This window comes from Bombus pascuorum, chromosome 7 (assembly GCF_905332965.1).
Source record: "Bombus pascuorum chromosome 7, iyBomPasc1.1, whole genome shotgun sequence".
Classification (NCBI taxonomy): domain Eukaryota; kingdom Metazoa; phylum Arthropoda; class Insecta; order Hymenoptera; family Apidae; genus Bombus; species Bombus pascuorum.
In genome coordinates this window covers 9,968,171-9,989,762 of record NC_083494.1, presented here as the reverse complement: position 1 = coordinate 9,989,762, position 21,592 = coordinate 9,968,171, and the positions used below count along the sequence as shown (strand labels likewise).

The 21,592-nt window shown below is 40.5% G+C and overlaps 1 long non-coding RNA gene across 1 annotated transcript in view; it reads left to right on the top strand.

Moving 5' to 3' along the window:
• The first annotated feature begins 5,746 nt into the window (after positions 1–5,746).
• The window catches only part of LOC132908601 (uncharacterized), a 46,374-nt gene continuing 30,528 nt past the window's right edge, over positions 5,747–21,592 (top strand). The window contains exon 1 of the long non-coding RNA XR_009658381.1: positions 5,747–6,090. This is a non-coding gene — a long non-coding RNA (uncharacterized LOC132908601). The remainder of the gene's footprint in view (positions 6,091–21,592) is intronic.

Here is a 21,592-nt window from a genome sequence, read left to right as displayed (position 1 = left end):
CGTATAGTATAGAAACTCAAGTAGCCTGATCCTAACCAGGAGCTTCACTTCGTCAACATTGAATCACTTTCTATTCACCGTCATTACGCAATGAATGCAACGAAACTTGCGCAATATTCCCAGCATTTCGTAACTGAGCATTTCGTCATCCCCCCTCGAACTTCTTCGAGTTAAATCCTCCGACTAGTCCTTTTATCCAATTATTATATCATTACACGAAACGTTCGTCGCTCTGACGATGTCGCCTAATTAAAAACGCCAAGACCAAAACTGGTGGCGAGGTAGAAAGTTTCTACGAAGTGCGTCAGACAGTTTGATTCGAGGAATTCCACGCCGCGGGATTTCATGGTCCCGGAGGGAACCCGTAAACGAGCAACTTTATCCTGGAAAAGAGCCGCGATGCCACGCACGAAGGAAGCATTGTCGTCGGGCGAACACCGAGGCGACGATCAATTAAGCGCATCCCGCAAAGTGCTAAGACATTTATGGCCGACATCTTATTATACCTTAGCACACGGGGCTGGGTACGAGGAGTCGGGTCGTCGTTCTCTTCTTGCACGATCTTCGACAAGCAGCCGTCGAAGAAAGCGGAACCGTGAAGCCCTATCGCGGCACCGACGTCTCCAGCCGGATGTCTTACAAGATTCGTTTAAGGTAGTTTCAACATGAGCCTCGATAACGCTAGCCCTGTCAAATTAATTGCTACGAGAGGCTATGGAACAAGAGTCTCTGTCCTTATAAATTAAATATTCGATAACTTTGAGATTGTGGCTAATTTGGTTAAAACGTCGAATAGTAGCTTCAGCTAAGAAGCCTGTCAAATGTCGTCTGATTCTACTGCGGTATATACATACGTGTCTATTCATATTCTTATATTATTTCTTCTTTCGCCGTACTTCTTGAACATATAATTTTGTTAATGATCTTTACTAACTTTATAGGAATGATAGGATCTATGCGAAGCTAGTCAAGAGCAATAGATGTGCGAGTGAAAAGTACTTGGCCTGAAGTCTAAACTTTAGACTTTAAGTGCTCGTAGTTCGAACGAAGAGTGTTTAGACCGAGCACGTATATACTTGAGATTACGGTGTGAATGAGCGGTGCACAGTTACTTAGGTTTAAGGTGAACGTGACTGAATATCTTTTAACAATGGCTACAACAAATAAAGGAAGCAAAGAAATATAGAAAAAGAGAAATACGTGTGCTGGATTTTAAGAGAATTAGGAATAGTTATAGTCTGATAAAGCTTTCGGCCAAATATTTTATTAGCGTTTGTACGTAGTCCAATATTCCTGGATTACTTGCTGCTATATTTTTAAAGAATCTATTCGTACAATACACTTTCCAAAAAACGTTCCTTCGGCTTTTATTTAAAATATAAAAAGACAGATTTATACGGATCAAGATTATTACTTGACAAGAAGGAAAATCCTGAAACCTCGAAAATTTCCCCTTTATCACCAACATAATTTATATCCCCGTCCTACGAATTCATTCTTACCATTCCGCACGGCCGACGAAGAAACAAAAAGACTCTTAGTCCAATTCCGGACAGCTCAATTAGTCAGCGAAGGCTTCGTAGGACTAGCTCTTTCTGCGCAAACGAGCTCTCCGGAAACACGCTCGAAACGAGTCCAATTTGCATCTTCGCGTCTAGCAATAAACGCCGGACGGATCGTTAATCAAATGAGCTGGCACGCGAGGGTGGAGGAGGGAGGCCATGGTCGAGACAATGTGTATCACGTGGGAGAAGGAGAAACGAACTGGTTCATCGGGCAAGCCACTTATCCGACGACCGCCGTAAATCAGGCCCGGAATAAATGAAACGGGCCACGGTTTCTCGGAGGAACTCGCATCCAGGTAACATGCAGTCACGTTCCAACATTCTTGGGAAGTGTATTAAAACCTGCCAAAATTTAAACCAGCTGGAATTGAAGCTCGACGACGAGTGACGGACTAACTAAACGGACTAACTAACTTTCTACCTCCGGGTAAAAGCTCCGAGCTTTACCCGTCCAGTTTATTTTCGCTTGGCACACAATGACGAGTTTTATGAATTTTTCGTGGGCGAAATAAAAATGTTGTCGTTCCACGAGTGATGAAAAATTATGGATATTTTGAAAATATATATTGTGATCGATCGAAGGTATCTCAGTTACAGAGATGAATAACTGTGTGTAATTACACATAAACTTGATATAGGCTCCTATAAGAAAATATTCTTAGGTCCAATAATTATATTTATATATAGAATATTTTATAATATCAATGAAGCAAGGAAACAAGCAAAAAGAGCAAACCCAAACCTTACGGCTATCTTTTAACAAAATTCACTAAGACAATAAAATTCTTCGTATAGTTCTCTAAAATAATAACACGTATGCAAATGCAACCGAGAAACTAATAAACGTGAAATATCTCGCACGTTTCAGAATCGACCCAGGCTCCGACATTCAAGGGTTAATCCAGTAGAAAGTGTCGCGTGGCCAACAGCGTTTACGCTTAATACAACGACGCGAAGAGCCACGCGAAACTGTTAATTAAAGTTAATGCATGCAACCCGCCACTATTATCGCGACCCGCGCCAGCTGGTCTGCGAACCTTGGACGCGTGCTTACTGCCTGGTACCGCTTCCATCGGCCAATTCAACCCTTTTTTCTCTTCTTTTCTTCTCGACGCTGCGAGTTCTTGCGCGAATTTAGTCGAACGGGGGGCCGCGACTGGACTGCGTGCCCTCCGGATAGAAACTTAATCTTCTCCGGTGAATGTTCTTGCGTTCGAGAGCGGCTTCTAGGGCTGCTCCTAGGGTCTGTTTATTGTGTGAACCATACGCGTGTGTGCGTAGGTGTGAGTACGTAATGTGTGGTGGTCGATTTGATGAAGCGATATTTGGGAGATACTCCGGTGTAGATTGTTAGAAGGGGTGGTTTTGTTGGCGAGGGCTTGCAAATTGGAGTTTGATACCGCAATACTCGCGGAACAGCATGTGGAATCATAATTACGAAGCTACGGGATGAGTCATAGTAAGATTGTAGAGAAGTGTCTGACGAGAAAGGCTCTTGTTTTATGGAATCAAATATTCTGATGTAAGTAGATGTAATGTATAGTATAATGATAATCTACTGATATAGATCTACTGTATTGTGTAATAATAGGTCTAATGTAAATAAATCTCCATGTAGAAATAAAGAGTAGAAAAGTGAAAAATGTGTCCTTAATAGATTGATCTTCTCTTGCATGGTCTTGATATATTTGGAGAAGATAGGAATTTGATCGAAAGAAGGCAGACAACGTGAACTTTATTGAGTCCATTCGAGAAGACGTATCTCTCACGACAGTTCCCATCTCCTTTCCATTAACCGCATCTCTAGTAACACATCACTCGTACGATTTCCTTCGAGGACTCCCCTCAAAGGTCAGCCAATAATTCATTGCCAGGATTCGATCTTTCACCACCCATTGACCCGTACCATCCACAATTCCAAAAATATTTTTTCGATGATGATATAATCGTTTATAATGCTATGCGACTTTAAAAGTTTTATTTATATTGTTATTCATTTTATCTTATCACTGTATCATTGTTTTACTATCGAACAATTTATTTATGTCAGTGATTGTTTTTCATTTTCTTAAATTCCTAAGAAACTTCAACATTTCTTTTTCTCGCGAGCAAAGAAAAACGCAGCTGTGCAGGGTTAAAGGTACGTTCACCTCGACTTGTGGAGGTTCTTTGTTATAGTTTAAAGCGTAAATCACAGAGAAACGGAAGAGTCTGGCGACACTCGCCGCGAACAACAGCCGCTGTTCACAACACGTTGTAAGGATCGAGCAAACGTTGCCGAGGCGATAGTCAAGGATGTACCTTCCGCGAGTCTGCTTCTCGTCCCGTACGATACGATCTATTTCTCGAGTATAATAACGCCATTATCCCGACGGCGCGTGTTTCCTCGTCGCTTGGCCGCGGCAACGCTTTCACCGAAACGCGGCCGATTAACGAGCAGCGCTCGGTTATCCGCCGGAAACCTGGGATAACGGCCGCTGTATTTCGCGGACTATGTGTTTGGAAGCGTGCACGGAATTCGGAAATTGTTTCCGTCCTGTTCGCCTTCGCCTGAAAGATGACTCACATATTATGTGCACAGAGAGTCTTTGATTTGACGAAAATCTCTTTTTAAGTGTCTCTCTCTCTCTCTTTAAGAATTCTATTCTACAATTTTAATTCGTGTTATAATAATATCATGGAATAAAATAAATATTTTTGTATAAATAATCATCTGCGTCAAATTAGAATAATCGCTTCCGAATAAATACGTCAAATTAAGAATCCAGCTTGAAATACAATTTGAAACTACCAAACAAGATCAATTCTTGACCCGATTATCGTCAGAGAGGCGGTAGGATTTCGTCCCGGGTTGTACAAAGGAATCTACGTAGCCGTTGGTTAGGGCAACATTAAGCCGCACGATAAACGTATTACGAGCAAGAGAGTATGGTAACCAATCGAATTAACTTCCCGGTCATCCGTCGCGTAACTTGAGTTCTGGCGACAGCGGATACGCGAAACTCGCAGTCGTTCCGCTCTAGCACGAATTGAATTAAAAGTTTCGTGGCGGGCCGGCTGGCCGCCATGTTAAAGGCGAATGCACCGGCTCAGTCAGCATTTTAATAGGCTATTTCAGTCAGCGTTTTAACGGCACGTGTGTGGAAAACTCGCGATAGCCGCCGGAACAGCTCGTTCGATGGATGGACAGCATGATATTTCCTTCGTCATCATCGTCGAAAGTTACTCTGTGACAATTTTGCTCGTGATAGGTACATTCGAAGTGCAATTTTATTAACGTAAAGAAACGATGTGCCTTTTTCCTATTCTAATCTATCCATAGAATATAAGAAATGTGCTATTTTGTATATTTGATTAACTGTGAGTTAGTTTCTTGATAGAGACACGAGTAGTTTCTGCTATGAGACACCAAATCCTATCAGAAGATTGAAACTAATGTCGCCTTATAACATAGACTCAGAATAAAGAAATTAAACAAACATTTCTTGATTTACTTATCTACGTTTCTAGTTTGTTTGCTTATGTTCCCCCATTTGTTTATTTACACTATGTATTTATTTGTTTACATTTTCTGTTTACATTCGACAGTGTTCATCAACATGCTCAGTTACCAATCCATCATTTACCTACATTGTTCCTACTTTCTACGTACATTTAGAAAACCAGCAATAACAAGAATGCAACCCTTAATCCATGCAAAGCAGCACTCTGTAATCCAAACACCATAAAAATTCCTTCGCATCATTTCCTAAAAATACCATCATACGAAACACACGTTACAGTTCATAAAGAAAACCGAAGCTTCCACCCCGTCCCACGTTCTCCACTTCAGCCGGAGCATCCATCCCACGCTAATCTCCGCTTGAAAAATAACAAAGTGCAGGCTTCCTCTCGGTTCACTCGAGAGCGCGTCTCGTCCCGGTTTATCGTTCTCTTGGTCGGCGTCTGGAGCACGCACAGCCACGTACCTGGCGCGTTATCGTCGCGATATCCCGGCCAAGTGGACGAAAGAAGAGCTGCAGGAACGCGCGTGTTCCCTTCGAAGAAGCCGGTTCCCTCTCGTCGTCCACAGAGCTCACCGATAACCGCTTATCGATTTGCGGTTGCCTCGAATGCGGTCGAGCAATCTGACGAGCGCGAGGCATGCGCCGGCTACCAGCAGATACGATAGCATCCGCTACGAGCGGCGAGAGTTCCACAGCCCGATGGAACGTCCGCTTCTGCCCGCCTCCGGAAGCGCGAGCGAACGAGCGTACCACGCGTGTACGTGGATCACCGCGGATTCTCGCTGCTGTGCCGCCGCCAACCGGACGCATTCGTTGGATTCTGTCGACCGGTCATCGAGTTCCCGAGTCGTTTTGTTCGAAGCAGCTGAACCCGGTTACGATCGGTTTTAGATTAGGGAGAAGCTTAGAATTTCCAGAGCAATTTCAAGGTTTGGAATGCTTTCGCATTGGGATAGGGAAACTTGGGACTGATGACAATTCGGATTCGAGGGCGGAATAGAAGAAGATTAAAGGATACGGTAAGTCGGTATCAATATTTTAATCTTGGAATACTATGAAATATCTGACATTTTTTTGCTTTATTTAATAACGGATCTGAACTTGTATGAAATGCTTGATGTATTAATAAAGTTAGATTTATCGTTCAGAGATAGAATTCCAGTGTAGTTTGCGAGAAGACGTAGATTAGAGGCAAGCAGGGTTTATAAGATATAATCTGTAATTTTTATGTGATGCTGCTAACAGAATGGAATGAATATATAAAATCACGTGGATTCGTAAGACACAATTTGTAACTTGCGAATGATACTGTTATAAAATGGTATGGATACACGTACAAACAGGATCTAGAACATTTAAATAGCAGAGTCACAATAAACCAAGAAACCTGGTTTCAGAGAATTTAGAACAAGGACATTTTATTAATATAAAGATAGGGCAAGTTTTAAAGTGGTTTCAGTGATTGGAGCTGCGGTATGCAATGTTAGTGACACAAAGTAGGATATCCACGTTGCGAGGCGAGTACGTTCCGACATTCTTACCGCTTCGCTCGCTACCGCGAGGCGATTAGCGGAAATATATTATCCTTCTCACGAACCATTAAGTAAGAGGGCCAATAAAGATACCTCCGCGAAAGTGCTGTAATGCCCGCAGATACGTTATCATAACTTCGGACGCGTACGTACAGCAACGAGGACATAGACAAACAGTTACAGCTTCATAAAATGCGAACGATCATCCTGCACCGAAAGGCTCTCGCGCGTTTCGATAAAGATTGTCCTTTGTTCGACGAAAGCAACCGACCTTCTTTAACAATTGAACATTAAATTCATTCATGATTTTTCACGGAAAGAATATCTTTCCAATAGGAGCAGAAAATTAATTGTAAGAATAATTCAGAAGCGAAAGGCTTAATATGAGATTAGCTGATTCCAAGGTACGACATCTACAGATAATTCCTTCCAAATTTGGTACCCAATCTCACATTCCCTAATATTATATTCCAAAGATGTTGAATATTGATTATCAATTAGAAACCTCTCATTATAATTAATCTGTTTATGTATAATCTATAAAATCAAACCAAGATCCTCTCTCTCTGTCTTCCAACGTTTTCGAAAAGCAACATTTCAAAAAATCAATCCATACCAAACTTAGAGAAATCATCTTGTACGTACAGCAGGGCTCAGTCGTCGAAACAAGTGAGCGCGGCACGGCCAGTCATTACAGTTAATAAGCCTCCAAGCCTTAAATAACGCCAGACCATTGCCGCGGATGACAGTTATGACAGGCACGACCCATTGTTCTCTGAGTACCAGTAATTATTGGACTCGGTGGCCGCGTTACGCGAGTCACAGAACTTCGAGAGAAATACGAAGAAAGTGCGACAGAGAAAGCACACCTATCTATAGTATTTCAACTCACACAGAGTCTCGGATAAGGACAGACAGAGAAGAGAAGGGCACTTCATGCGCCATTTAGAAGGGTAATGAAAAGACCGGCGTCGGATATGACGAGGGAGAGTAATTGCCAGTACACGCGAGGACGTTCTCTCGTCCTTCTTGGCACCGACGTCTTTCTGACGACGTTCGTACTATCCATCCACGTCTATTCGCTTATCTCCCGACCGACTCATTGACATGGGCCTCTGGACGACAACGTCGTCCGCTCTAATTTCATCGTTGGACCGTTTGGCATCCATGGACGGATAGCGTGAACCGACCACGCGCCCCGTTTGATCCCTCGTTCGCGTTACCCAGACGCCTAGGAATTCCTGGACGCGACGTAGCCGGTGCATTTAACGTTCACGATCGACGATGGAACGTCACAGACGTTTACTGATACGACGCGGACTCCTGAAATGGATGCTGGAATTTTAACTCATCCCCTCTTATGACTCCGGTCTAAATTGGATTCTATGATAATTTTGGCATACGTAGAGCTAAATGCTGTAACACTAGAACTCGACGAAATGACAAGATCGACTTTTCCCTTTTGCAGTTAATAGAAGGATGCGAGTGCTTTTGACAAAATTAATTAATAAACTCAGTTGAGATTAATATTGAAATGGAAAAAGGATTATGTATGTATATTTGTTTTCGTCATATCAATTCAATTATAACAATTACGTGGACAAGAAAATGAAGCTTAATAATTTGTATACGAAAATGTATGTATAATTATGTTTGATATAATAAATATAGTATCTAAGGAAAGAAAGAAGCTTTTTCGGCGAGTGAAATGTTTCTGTTTTGTTTCTAACATAGCTTGCAACTTCTATCATCCCTCAAGGGAAACAATTACGAATTCCCACCACCCTTTCGGTCCCTTTATTCTCCTATTCCTCGTGGAACGACGATATTCCGTATCCCGTGAAGACAGTTTCCGCCGTGGTGGCCGGTAAACCGTCGCGGTCGGTCCTTATACTTTCAGATCAGGCGGATCCCAGGGTTGCGTGGAAGCGAAATCCTCCTTCCGCAATTTCACCCCCTTGCGACAAGCGATTCGGTGGTCAGTCAACGGCCGCCTATATTTTCGAAGCTTCCTTTCACCACGCAACTTCCATGGTGCTTTGAACGTGGAAAAAGAGAGCGACAGGAAAAAAAATTTCGTCGACGCGGTACGGAAGAGAAACGGCGATGGCGAAAGGAAAGGAAAGGATGAGAGGAACTGTGGAAGAAGAAAGAGGATCGAACAGAGTCGGAGGGAGTCTGGTCAATGCTCGCGAAAATTGGCTTCTAAATCTTGCCGCCGGAATGAGTAGCGCACCCCCCGTTGCCTGGCTCACCCCTTTCCCCTCCCACTGCCGCTGTCTACTCACGATCCTTTCCCTCGGGTCCAGCGAAAGGTGGAGGGAATGAGAAACTGCTGCGGTCTCTGGGTAGGGAACCAGAGCCGAGGTAGAAGGCCATTGTCGACGACGTGCGGGCTTACGGTCCCCACGAAAATCCGCGAGGCAACTTCGTGGAAGGGACTTCCATAAGTTGCGTTCAATGGGACATTGGTATAAAGAGAGTAGTAAGAGGAAGAGGGATGTACTTCTACCTCTTTTGACTACGGCTTTGTCTTTCTTGTTTGTTGATGTTGCGGTTCTTTTAATTATCTCTTGGGCCATTTATAGAGATTTGTTAATAGAAGAATATAAGAAAATCCGACGAAATGAAAGGTTCTAGAGTATTATTTCTGCAATGATCATTAGTAGTTGAGACATACGAAATGAATGATTAGATTGTACCAATTTTTTTAATATTTTCCTTCTCGACGGGTATTTTCATGTTCTTGTCAATATTTTATACGTCGTTTTAGAGCTGAGAATTGCGTTGAGAGTTGCAAGTTGATATTGCAAACTTTTTCATTCATTCGTGTTTCATTTATTAAGAAGAAAGCTAGCTATTAAGCAGAAAATTTATCAAACTGTCAGATATCGAGAGCCATTACCCTAATAACTAACCGAATCACATCACTCCTCCGGTAAATTATACCGAAGACACGTGACACGACTAGCTCCATTCGACTACCATCCACGTCCAGCTATTCAAAAGAAAGTAGTTTCAAAGTTAATGAATCACAGCGTCACGTCAACCAACCACTACCATCTGTATTTCCAAAAAAAAAAAAAAAAAAAAAAAAACAATCCGATACCCTGGTATTGCCAGAAAAAACCCGACAGGCTAAACAATTCCAAGAAAAACAGCCTCTGTTGAATACAAACACGTGCTTCCATAGAATCACCATAACAGGTATCACTTGACGTGGTTCAAGGAAAAGTGGAAAAATCTCTGTATCAAGCATTCCGCGTCCATCTATTGGCTATCTGCGACGGTTATCGCGCCAGGAAACGTCGTGTTCGTGGCAAACACGCACGTGCGTGGCCCACGTGCACTTAGGGGTTGGCTAACGTACGCTGCAAACACGAAGAGGCTGCCGGGTGTGGTCTCGAACAGGGAAACGTGATCCCCGTGGTAAACCGCTGTTTACCAAGAACGAGAAGTATCCCCGAGAGAGACACCGACTCTCAGCAGTTTGATCGATGTCCGCGTTAATCTGTCCTTAAGACGCGTGCACGCTGTCCTTCCTTCCGGCTATCTGCACCCAGAAGGCCGCGATTTCCGGCTTCGAGTCCCGCGTCTCTTCCTGCAAACATTCCAACGACGAGGTGCGATAATGAGCGACGTTTCCCGTTTGGAAATCGGGATTCTGTATTGCTTGGGGATATAGAAAGATTTTTGAGGGTAGATAAGCCTGGCGAGGTGTGTGGGAATTTTTCAAAGTGGAGATTAGTCATCTTGGGGTTTCGTAGGGGACGTACTATGTTTTTTGAATGTTGATGTTGGGGAAGTTTGAGGTGGGCTTTATGGGTTTGAATATCTTCCGATTTTTTGGTCTTTATCTTTTGTGGAGTATATCATAGAATTCTTTATATTTAATCGTTTTTAGTAGTAATTATTAATTGTTTACTGTGCAGTGGAATTTGACTGTATCTTCTTCTTTACTTTCTTTATACTAGTTTTTCCACGAAGGTACACATTATCGTATATGATTCTATGGATTTTATTATTTCTTGTTTATTTTTTTATTAAACGTCTGAAATGTCGTTCAGTGTATTTTTAGATACTTATTTATACATTTAGGGGAAAAAAGACATAAAAGCAGGCTGTAACGTTTGGTAGAAAAATTTCGCCACCATAGCGGATCGAGTGGGCTCTCGAACGAGAGAGCGGCCGCTTTTCACGACAGGAAGCTGTCTGTTTGTTGTCTTAGGTCGAGTCCGAATGAAACGCGAGCGACCCGATACCGACGTCGTTTGGAATACCACTGTTCGATCCTAAAGAAACATACGAGGCGCCAGCAGTTACGAACGGGTTATGGGAAAACAATGGTTTCCGGGTGGCGTACGAGCACCTGCGACTTCCAGCAAATGCCCTCGCCTTCCCTTCGCCAACGACGATTTATTTCCTTCCACTAATTAACCAAAGAACTACAATGTCGCAGCTATACGATTCTTCTTTTGTTAATTTTGTATTTCAGTCATTGTCAAGTTAATTGCATCGTTTTTGTAAAGGAATGTGAATAGACTGGAGTACACTGTGATTAAAGAAAATGGAGATGAAACGTTAAGCTACATGGGTCAGAAATTTAAGAGAATAATAAATTCATTGAAAACATTATGTTTGGTCATTCTGATAAATTAGTGCAATTAAAGTGTGATTCTTCTAATTTTTAAATGAAAAATTGAATTCTCGAGTCATTTCCCACAAATAAAAAATATCTAACGAGTGTGTAAAAATTCACTGGTAATTGAAGTATGTGATGAAAAAGGCGAGTTAAATGCAGAAAACGATACATCTTTAACATGTCTATCTATCTGTAAAATTTTATTATTTAATTTTCAAGTCTTTTCAGCAGTACTGGTAATAATGTGGTTCAACATTTAAAAGTATACAAATTTCTTCTACAATAAAGTTTAGCTTTAATTTCCTCGAATTAAGGATGTTGTTATTTGTCAGTTATCGAACTCCTTGATTCATAAATTAGATGCTATACGTGAAACCTTGACCAAACATTTCTAATAAAACCGAAATGGAACTTGGAGATCTCGGAAATCCTTAAACCTTCATCAATTCAATTAATTACAAGCTCGATATTACTCGAGTAACTCATCGATCGCCGACACGGGAAATTCCTGCAGCGCGCAAACTTGCACGGTCCGCGAGCAATCGATTACCCAATATCGTCTTTCACAACTGGAGGTCTGGCCCCTCGACGGGACGTTGACACAACACGACTACTACACAGTCGTACAACTCGGGGAGATAATATTACGTATCGGGGATGCTATGGAGGTCATCTTTACATACGGAGCCCTGACAGCTGCGTAATCGATGCGACCGCGACTACCATGGAAACCATAGTTTTCCAGTTCACGACACAACTTTCTCCTTCGTTCACCATTACAGTGAATTACTCGTGAAAGTATTCCAACACTTGGCATGCAATATTTCCATAGATATACCATACTATCTGTCTTGTTATGGCGCTAACGAAATTTCAATATCTTTTGTATAATACAAATACGATAAATGTTTCTATGAATATTCACATAATTTCGTAAGCCGTTATACGTATGTATGTATGTGTACACTGTGCGTGCACACGTTCATCATTGAATCATTTTATCTTGTAGACCTAGAGGGGAGGTAGATCCCGGCGGAGAAAAACTCGAAACGAGAATTCGCCTGGGGACGAACTTTTCGCCAATCTAACGAAACCACTCGGTTAAGCGGATTATTTTCGTCGGCTGACTAGACCAGGGAAACACATCCGTTACATGCCGCGCGATAAACTTCTCCTCCAGGCGAGGACTCAATAAATCAATTAATTGACCGTGCTCGAATAATCGAATAAGAGTACGTATATGTGGTATGAAGGCTCGAACGTTAACTCGAGGAACTTTCCCTGTTTGTTTTATTGTAAATCCAAAGTTTTTGTTGTAGAGATTGTAGAGTCGACAAATGTGAGGATTGTAAATTATGGCATATGTGAGAAGTTTGTATTTCATCACGGTTAGATTTGAGTTAGATTACGAGTTATATGGCTTTAGGCTGTTTCGTGTAATACATACCATCGATGATCTTTATGATATAGGATATAGAATAAGAATTAAAATAAATTGTTCTACAATTAAGAAATTTAATCCAAATTACTGTGTATCACGCTTAACTCAATAATATCAATCGAAATTAAAAGACAGGTTATTTTCGCTATTAAAATGATCGGGAAATATATCCACATAATAAAATTTATCCACCGAAATGTCGTACAATCATCGTTTATAATATTAACGCGAAAAAGGTAGGGAAACAGTTTTTTCACATTAATATTAGAAATAAAGATGGAAAGCGTGCATGCACAGGAGAAGAGCAAAAAGAAACGCTGTGCAAGCATTTAGTACAGAAAAACGTAAATCTACGTGACCCATACTTAAATGAATAGCACGCGAAACTGTAGATGTACGTGACCGACTTCCAAATATTAAGCTGCACCCAGACTGCTACATTTAACAAAATTCCAAAGTTAAAAAGTTACCAGGTAACACGATTGCCACGCTGATTACAGAGCTCATTACCATTTCCACGTCAAAACTACACACCTTTTAACCATTTATTTAAACGAAACTGAAATTGCTATCCTTACAAATTCCACGTTAAAGAATTTACAAGAACGATTTCCGAGAATTCCATTTCAGGCAAGTAGAAGAACGTAGAAAACAATGATCGTCTGCAATGATCGGGGTGGGAAGCCAATCTCCGCTCGACGGAGCAAGAGAAGATCTGCTGGAGCTGGAAAATCCCTTATTACTCGGACTGTCGAAAGTGGAACTACGACGAAAAAGGCCAAGCAATCGGAGCAGCGAGTTTACGTGGCGCAACGGTCTCCAGCTCGAATTACAACACTCGTTACTCGAACCACCAGCGTCTCAAGTTCCGGGGTGCACTTTTAATGAGTTTTCCGGCCACGGTCAATTAGTCTCGTACTCCGAGGCTCGTGGATTTCCAACGCGTGGATCGTTCAACGATCCACCAGGAATATATATATATCAGGAATGTATATATTACCATTCATAAGTGCAATAGGCTGAGCTAACGAACGATTCTACGATAAGCGAACACTATAATAATAATAAACAGTTCTTACGACCAACGTCAGTAATGAATTACTTATAATTGTAAGTGGGACAGCTATTAGATTGCTAATCACCATGTCTTTTCATTTGTAGAAATAATTTTGTTTAATTATCAGATTACTGGTTCTTTAATGCTCTGACGAACGTACATTTTGGCGTACTATTACTACCAACCGCCTGCAGTTTTTACTTAGTCTAGTATCGTATAATTATGATAGGTAAGTTTTATGAGAAAATCCATCATCATTATTGGATCTTCACCCCATTATTCTAATTTATTTTGTACATTTATGCATTATATGAATTTATTTATTTAACTCATGATTGTCCCATACAGTTACAGAAATCGGAATTATAATCATTTTTTGACCATTCACTTTCGCTGGATCATTAGAGTACCTTTCCAATATTTTCTTTTCACTTGTAAATCGGTTCACTTTAATAAAACACTATCAAGTACAGGAATCATTTGTCTCGCACGTAAGTTGCAATTAGAAAAAAACTGAAGTGACGTGAACATGACGGTGGTCGTCAAAGTGTTAATAATCCCCTAATATAATATAAAAATATTCTTTTTAGTTATAATATTTCACCATGTAATATCAGCAAATCACAATCTTTCATCCTACAGTAATAATGAAGTTTCAAAGTGTTTCATATAACAAAAGTTTTCCATGATAAATGCCATGATATCGAAACGAAATTCTCTCATGAAAACGCGACTGCCATCCACGAACACTTTCCACGTTTATGACGCTCTCGAAGATAACGCGCAGCGCGGCATTTATACGTCACTTTTGGAAATTGCCGCGAGTCTCAGAGGAACGTTTTAGTTTCGCAAAGTTGGAGATTTTTATTGCGGCTGTGCGCACGTCGACGAGCCCTCGACAGCGTTAAGTGGGACTTCAGAAGCGAGCTGTAACGTAAACGCTCGCCAACCCCGAACCGTGTTACCCCCTTTTATTTAGGGCGCGAGAAGATTCATGGTAAATGTTTTCGGACTGTCGCTTCTACGACACGCTTTATGTTGTTGTTCTATGTATTTCCTGGTGTGTCATCCTGTGATTCACTGGGGGAAATCTGCTCTGTATCGAGTGATTCGTCGATTGATGATTTTTGTATTCTTAAAGGTAGTTTTGATCATCTGTACATGAAGAATGAATTTGGAGCTTTTTAATACTTTTTTTTTGGTATCATTTAATGTAATTTTGATTATTCTTATTGATATTGCGAATAAAGGAAACTTCCATTAAAGGTATGTACGATTCTCATATATAACATTTTGTGCGCATGAAACGACTAATACTACAATTAATGCTACCCATCCATTCCACTACGAGCCCTCAAAACAACCACATAAACCTCACTCTCCAACCATCCAAAACTCAAAACACCCAAGGTCGTGGTACACTGCAGAATTCCTCTACATAACAGGCGATTACGCATAAAGTTCCGTTTATTCACGCATTTGATTGTGGGATTCGCGGTGGTCCACAGTGGACATACGGAAAAACGTTGGCTAGACCACAGAATAGACGTCGAGAATGTTTCCATTCGATTGGCCGGCTAATTGCACGTACGATCGATGCTCGCTCTAATCGTCGATTGGAAATTCCTCTTAATATACTTTTTTTTTAATCCTAATAGCAATCTTCTATTATTTTATTAAAACCTAACAAGACAGAAGCTTATGGATAATTATAACTGTTAATGGATATAATATCTTTTATCGATCTATTGCTATGATCTTTCTAGTGTTAATTCTTTAACTAAAATATCTAAAACACAGATAATAACGATAGTATTAATTCTACTAAAAAAAAAAGATACATCAAGATTTAAAATAAAAAGATACTAGTAAAGAATAAGAATAAAATAATTCAGTACATAGAGCGGACAATCCAATGCAGACGATCCATCTTCAATCACAACTAAACAATTCTTAGACCGAAAAAAATCAATTAATATATGCCCCAAAACACGAATCAACTGATTTCATCGGAAGACCGACTAGTTTCCTACTCCAGCTCTGTCAGCGGAAACTTTTCCATTTCCGTATTAGCCGCAGCGTCGTTTTGTTTAAACACGAGTTAAGCCGGCATCCCGGCGGCTGGTCGCCGCGGCAACTGTCTGCTTTCCAGGGAAAACGCCGCGTGAAACTTTTCTACCCCTGGTTGGTCGGACGGACGAACGAACGGCCTCCTGGTCGAGGGTGAAAAGGTCGAAGCCTCGCCTCCTCCCTCGACGTTCTCATCTCTGTCGTTCCTCACCCTGGATCCAGGGTTAGATGGAGCCGAGTAATGAGCTTCCCAGACCCGGTTGTAACGAGCAAAAACTTATCGTCACTCTCCCTCCTCTGATTTACTCGACCTGCCACGTCGTTAGTTGTACTGCCTCCCTTCGACGATCGTCTCTGCCAGTAGCTACGTTGACGTCCTAAAAAGCCTGCAGCATTTTGGACCATCAAGTCCGTCAACTCGTCCTCGCTCTCTTTCCACGTGTTTTTACCCGTTGCTTCTTTGGAAATACGCCTTCCAACGCCGAGTAAGAAAGGAGCATCGATGATCTCGGTTTTTGGATGGTCGTGTGTGTGATAACGGATGGTGATCGATGCTCTTAAGCTCGGACCACTTTCTTTGGCAACTTTATAAACTTTCACGATACCTTTAACTATTCGTTGAATGTTGTTATTTTATAAAAATTATTTCGTCCATCTGTGTGTAACCATCTGATGTCTGTGCATGAGATTTAATTATTTTTCTCTATTCGTGACTAAATGTTATTTTACGCAAAAGATAATAAATAAAGAAAAATAAAAAAGGTGACCAACTTTAGTTTTTAATAATTTTGACAAATTGTTAAATTTGAAGGCTGTCTAAATCTAAAGGTCTTTATTGCTGACCATATGGATCATTTCGTTTGGAAATCTCAAGAAAAAGAGTATAACGTTTCGAGGAAAGTTCACGTTGCATCGAGACGTTTCTTCGGAAATGTCAGCTCAAGAATCTGACCCTGTTTCTTCCGCACAAGTAGACACCGATAACCCTATTACGATATTGCCGCAGCAACGCGATAGTTTCAACGGATGGTAGGCTATTTATTGGACTGGCAACGGAATACTGATCATAAATAACCAACAGATAAGTTCTCTGTACTAATTGGTGACGGATGCGACGCTGTGCAACTGCTTGTCTTACCAGGCCATTTACGATGCTTTTATTACCGATAAACTTCTCCCTTTTTCGTGGAAATCTTCCATCGTAACCATCGTCGAGATTCATCTGTGTTTACTGATAAATAACAAGGAGAAAGAAAAAGAATAGTATCTCAATCACAGATATGTATAGTGTGACGAACATAAGTAAATTGATAAAATAATAAGTATAAAAAGACAACGTCATTCTACCAATTGAAGTTATACATATATTATATATTGTACAATGTTTAATAGGAGCAACGGGTAATTATCGATATCTCACCGATTCCCATAATTTTCGAATATGTTGCAGAAATTAGCATTTTGAACAGTTTTTCCGACGGTACTACTACAGTGAATTGTGCCTACAATTGTGCGTCCGTGAGAGTATATGCGTGAGTACTGGCTGTCAGCCGCGTAACCCAAACCTAATTCTTATCTCTCGTTTATAATTTATTGCAAATATATTTTTCGAGTGTCTGCCGAAAAAATTGCTCAGAATTATGTCCTCGACAACATATTCAAAAATCATCGAGATTGGCGAGGTGGATAATAATGAAAATATCGATAATTACCAAGCAATGAATAAATATTGTAGCACAGAATGGATCATCGTTATCAGTGTGGTATTATATTTTTAACACAAAAGTTACTAAAATTCACAGTGTATCAATTTTAAACTTCCTTTCAACCATCGCTGTACATTCTTAGAACGAAGATTGACGAGTCGAGATAGCCTGGAAAGATTACTGATGAGAGTCAATAGGCGCATAGAGGAAGAAGTAGATACAGAAGAGATCGGAGAACGTTGGGGATTTGGGGTTTGAATCACAGGAACTTCTGAATGCTTCCCTTTCTCATAGAGGGGAACAATGCTCATTAATAAAAAAGTCGAAACATGGGGTGGTACTATTGAGTTTACGTCGTCGCGCCTCTTCTTTCCGGAACATCATTCATTCCCTGTCAGAGAACAATCCTGAAGAATATCATCAGTTCTACTATGTAGTTTGCACTTTGAAAGACAAATTTACGAACTTTGAAATAAGATACGTACAACACACACACATCCTAAAGCCTCGTTGTTCAGCTCGTCAAGTTGGTAGATTCCAAGTAACTTGGTTTCAAGTTTTGTATTCACACAAGCCGAACTATGTAGTCGTTTGAATTTGACATCGTCTGCATATTTAATGAAAGATGGATAACTATCGAACGAGATGGTAAAAGCAAGCATGGAAATATAAATAACATTACGTTACCTAATTATTTATCGTTTCTTCGAAACGAAGGAATGATTGAAAAAAACGCTAACTACACTTGCGAGAATATTTCAAGTCGAATAAGAAACTAATAGCTTCACAGTAACAAAATGGCCTTAGGTTATAATATTTAAATGCAAATGAATTGAAGTGGCTTAATCAATTTTAAACGTAGAGACTTAAAACAATACTTCAAGACAACTAAATAATAGTACCACGGTGATAAAATATCTAACGAGATACAGAAATCTACTTAGAGTTTCCAAATGAAACATTTTAGACGATCGACGAACAGAGTTTCACGCTAGGATTAACGAACCGTGAGTTTTACGAGAAATGAAGATCGATAGGGTGTTGAGACAGGCGTCACCTTATTCCCCAGGATACTGGAAAAATTAGTGTGCCCCTCTTTCATTTCTTTCTCTGGTTTCCTTGTTTTTGGAACGGTCGCGCGACTGTCACGAGGCGTACACCCGTGATCCGTGAGTTATTTAACTCGTTTGTCTTAATGAGAGTTATTTGATCCCTCGTGTCGAGTTGGCGCTGCAGGAGCCTCGTAACGCAATAAAGCAAAAAGCTAATGGTGCTCGTTACCGCATTGTTAGGTGATAAAGATCTACACAATGCCTGGCTTCACGGCCGGCCTCGTCCGAATGCGTTTCTGCAGTCGACACGTGTTCCACTCTTCGTTACCCTAATTGCGTAAATTGAGCGCAATCTGTCAGGATGCATCGGGCATCGCCCTCAAATCGTTTCTTGATAGTTTTGCCACGCTTCACCATGCCACGGTTCATACAACCTTCCCTTTTTATTGAGGCATTCCATTGCGAATCAGACAAACTCGTCTCTGACAGATTTTGTTCCAACAACCGTCTTGCGAATTTGATCATTGGAGAATCCTTGAAAAATTGTTGCCACTCAGACTTTCTGTGACATCACTATAAAACTGACATAAGTAGCTACTACTGTACAAATTTCGCTCATGATACGCCTTCAATATTTGTCAATAGTGGAAATTGGAATCTTCGCTTTTCATGGAATCCAGAATCCACAAACTAAAATCCAGAATTCTTAGTTTAGAAACCAGAATGCAGGATCCAGGATCCACGAACCAGGATCTATAGTCTAGAATCCAAAGTCCAGAATCTATAGTCGTGAATTTAAAATCCAGAATCCACGAGCAAGAATCCATGATCCAGAATTCCAAACCCACAAACGAAAATCTGTAATCCAAGATTCAGAAGTCGATGAAGCGGAAGTTCGCCTGGAAATCGGAATTCATAGTCCAGAACTCAATCCAGAAACCAGAACCGTACAATTCAGAGTTGAGAATCCACAAAGTGAAATCTATAATTAAAAATTTCGAATGCAGAAGCCGGATTCGGACTCAGAAACCACGAAACGATGGTATTTAGTTAGCAGCACGGAACGATCGTGCGTTCCATGAGCAGAGGGACGGCGAAATAAATTTAGCACCGACATACAGGCCACTTTTCGTTGGAGCGTGGCGTCGCGGACACGCGAGCGTGCACGTCGTTCTAAAAGCCACCCGGAGTCGCGTCCAATTATGCTTGAAACCAGTTTACCGAGGGTTGCTACGGTTGCCCATTGGTAGCTGGCTGAAACGAGCGGAAAGAGGCCGGTACCAAAAGCTTTTCAAGATCATCGAACGGACATCCCGCGGCGAATAGCTACTTCTCTAATGATTACATTAGCTTAGCGTAAATTATACGCGTCGCTGGACCGAAGAAGGGAAGGAGGAGGAGCGAGGTACGATTAGAAATGGCCGAGATAACAGGTACTCGTTTTATCTGGTCGACCGATCCTGTCATGCTTCACTGCGCTGGACGTTGCTAGACGTTCCTCGATCCCGATGGAAGGAAACGATTTCATGCTGTGGAGTTGCGAGCCGACTGAGTGATAATGACATTGCTCGATGTTATAACTTTTTACAAGCCAACCATGGTTCTTTGATTTATACTCTCGCTGCGGATTATTGGCTGTCCTTCGTTCGAAATTAGTCGCGCGTTCGAGATCATTTGTCGAGGAATGTAGAGACGATGCGTTGCTAGCAAGTTTTAGAATTTCTTTGACTATATTCGGATGCATTCGATGTGGAAAATAGAGTACAAGAAGGAGGTAGGATGGTAAAAACATATAACGAATCCAGAAGTCGCTACATTATAGTCGCTGTGGCTATTATTTCTTTTTGGTGATGTGTTTTATGCAATTGAACTACAATGGAACTGCGCACAGATGAACTTGGAAGACAAATAGTTTATATGTATAATTAGAGTTCGTATAGTAGAAGACCATTGATTTCTTCTACTTTCTCTGAGTCTTTCATATGAAGACCACAAAAAAAAAAGAAATAACATAATAAATTACATTTTTCATTTTTTATATAAAAGCAATATCGTTATATTAAAACTACATTTATATTAAATTTTGTTGGAGTTTTCCCTGCAAAATTTTGATTTCAAAAGTATTTATTGTTCATCATATTTTGTATTTACTTTTTGTATGATATTTCATGGATATGTCATATTTTTCATTTTTTATATAAAAGCAATATCATTATACAAAAACAACATTTATATTAAATTTGGTTGGAGTTTTCCTTGCAAAATTTTGATTTTAAAAGTATTTTCATAATATTTTAGGTATTAGGCATGTATTTACTTTTTGCATGATATTTCATGGATATGTCATATTTTTCATTTTTTATATAGAAGCAATATCATTATACAAAAACAACATTTATATTAAATTTGGTTGGAGTTTTCCTTGCAAAATTTTGATTTCAAAAGTATTTTCATAATATTTTAGGTATTAGGCATGTATTTAGTTTATGCGTGATATTTCATGGATATGTCATCAAATTACATTCGTGGCTTCTTCGATAAGCGACAATGGTCTAGAATAAATAATTGATACTAAATTTGATCCACAGTGATCTTTATGTGATCGTATCTACGTCTGCACTTTGTGATTTCTTAATCGGGGGATCGTTGAGTGTATAACCGTGACGAATGGCAATTACACAGGCGCCGGGTATTGTACGAGCATATGTAAACCTAGGAGTTTTCGTAGAAAAATGGCACGACAAGAATAAAACGGTCATGAGGAACGAGGCGAGGTAAAAACGCGTAGTAGAGAATAAACTGGAGCAGTTAAGTAGCGGAGGAAGCGGAGCAGTAAAGGAATGAAAAATGAGGTTGAGCGAAACAGGAACAGAGAATAAAGTATAAGAGCGGTAAAGAACGGTGTACTGTACGAAGGAAAATAAGAGGAAGGGGAAGAAAAAAATAAAGTAGAATAGAAAAACAGCGGAAGATAAAGTGGCGTAATAAAGCAACGGGAAACGAAGTATCTTATAGTCTATA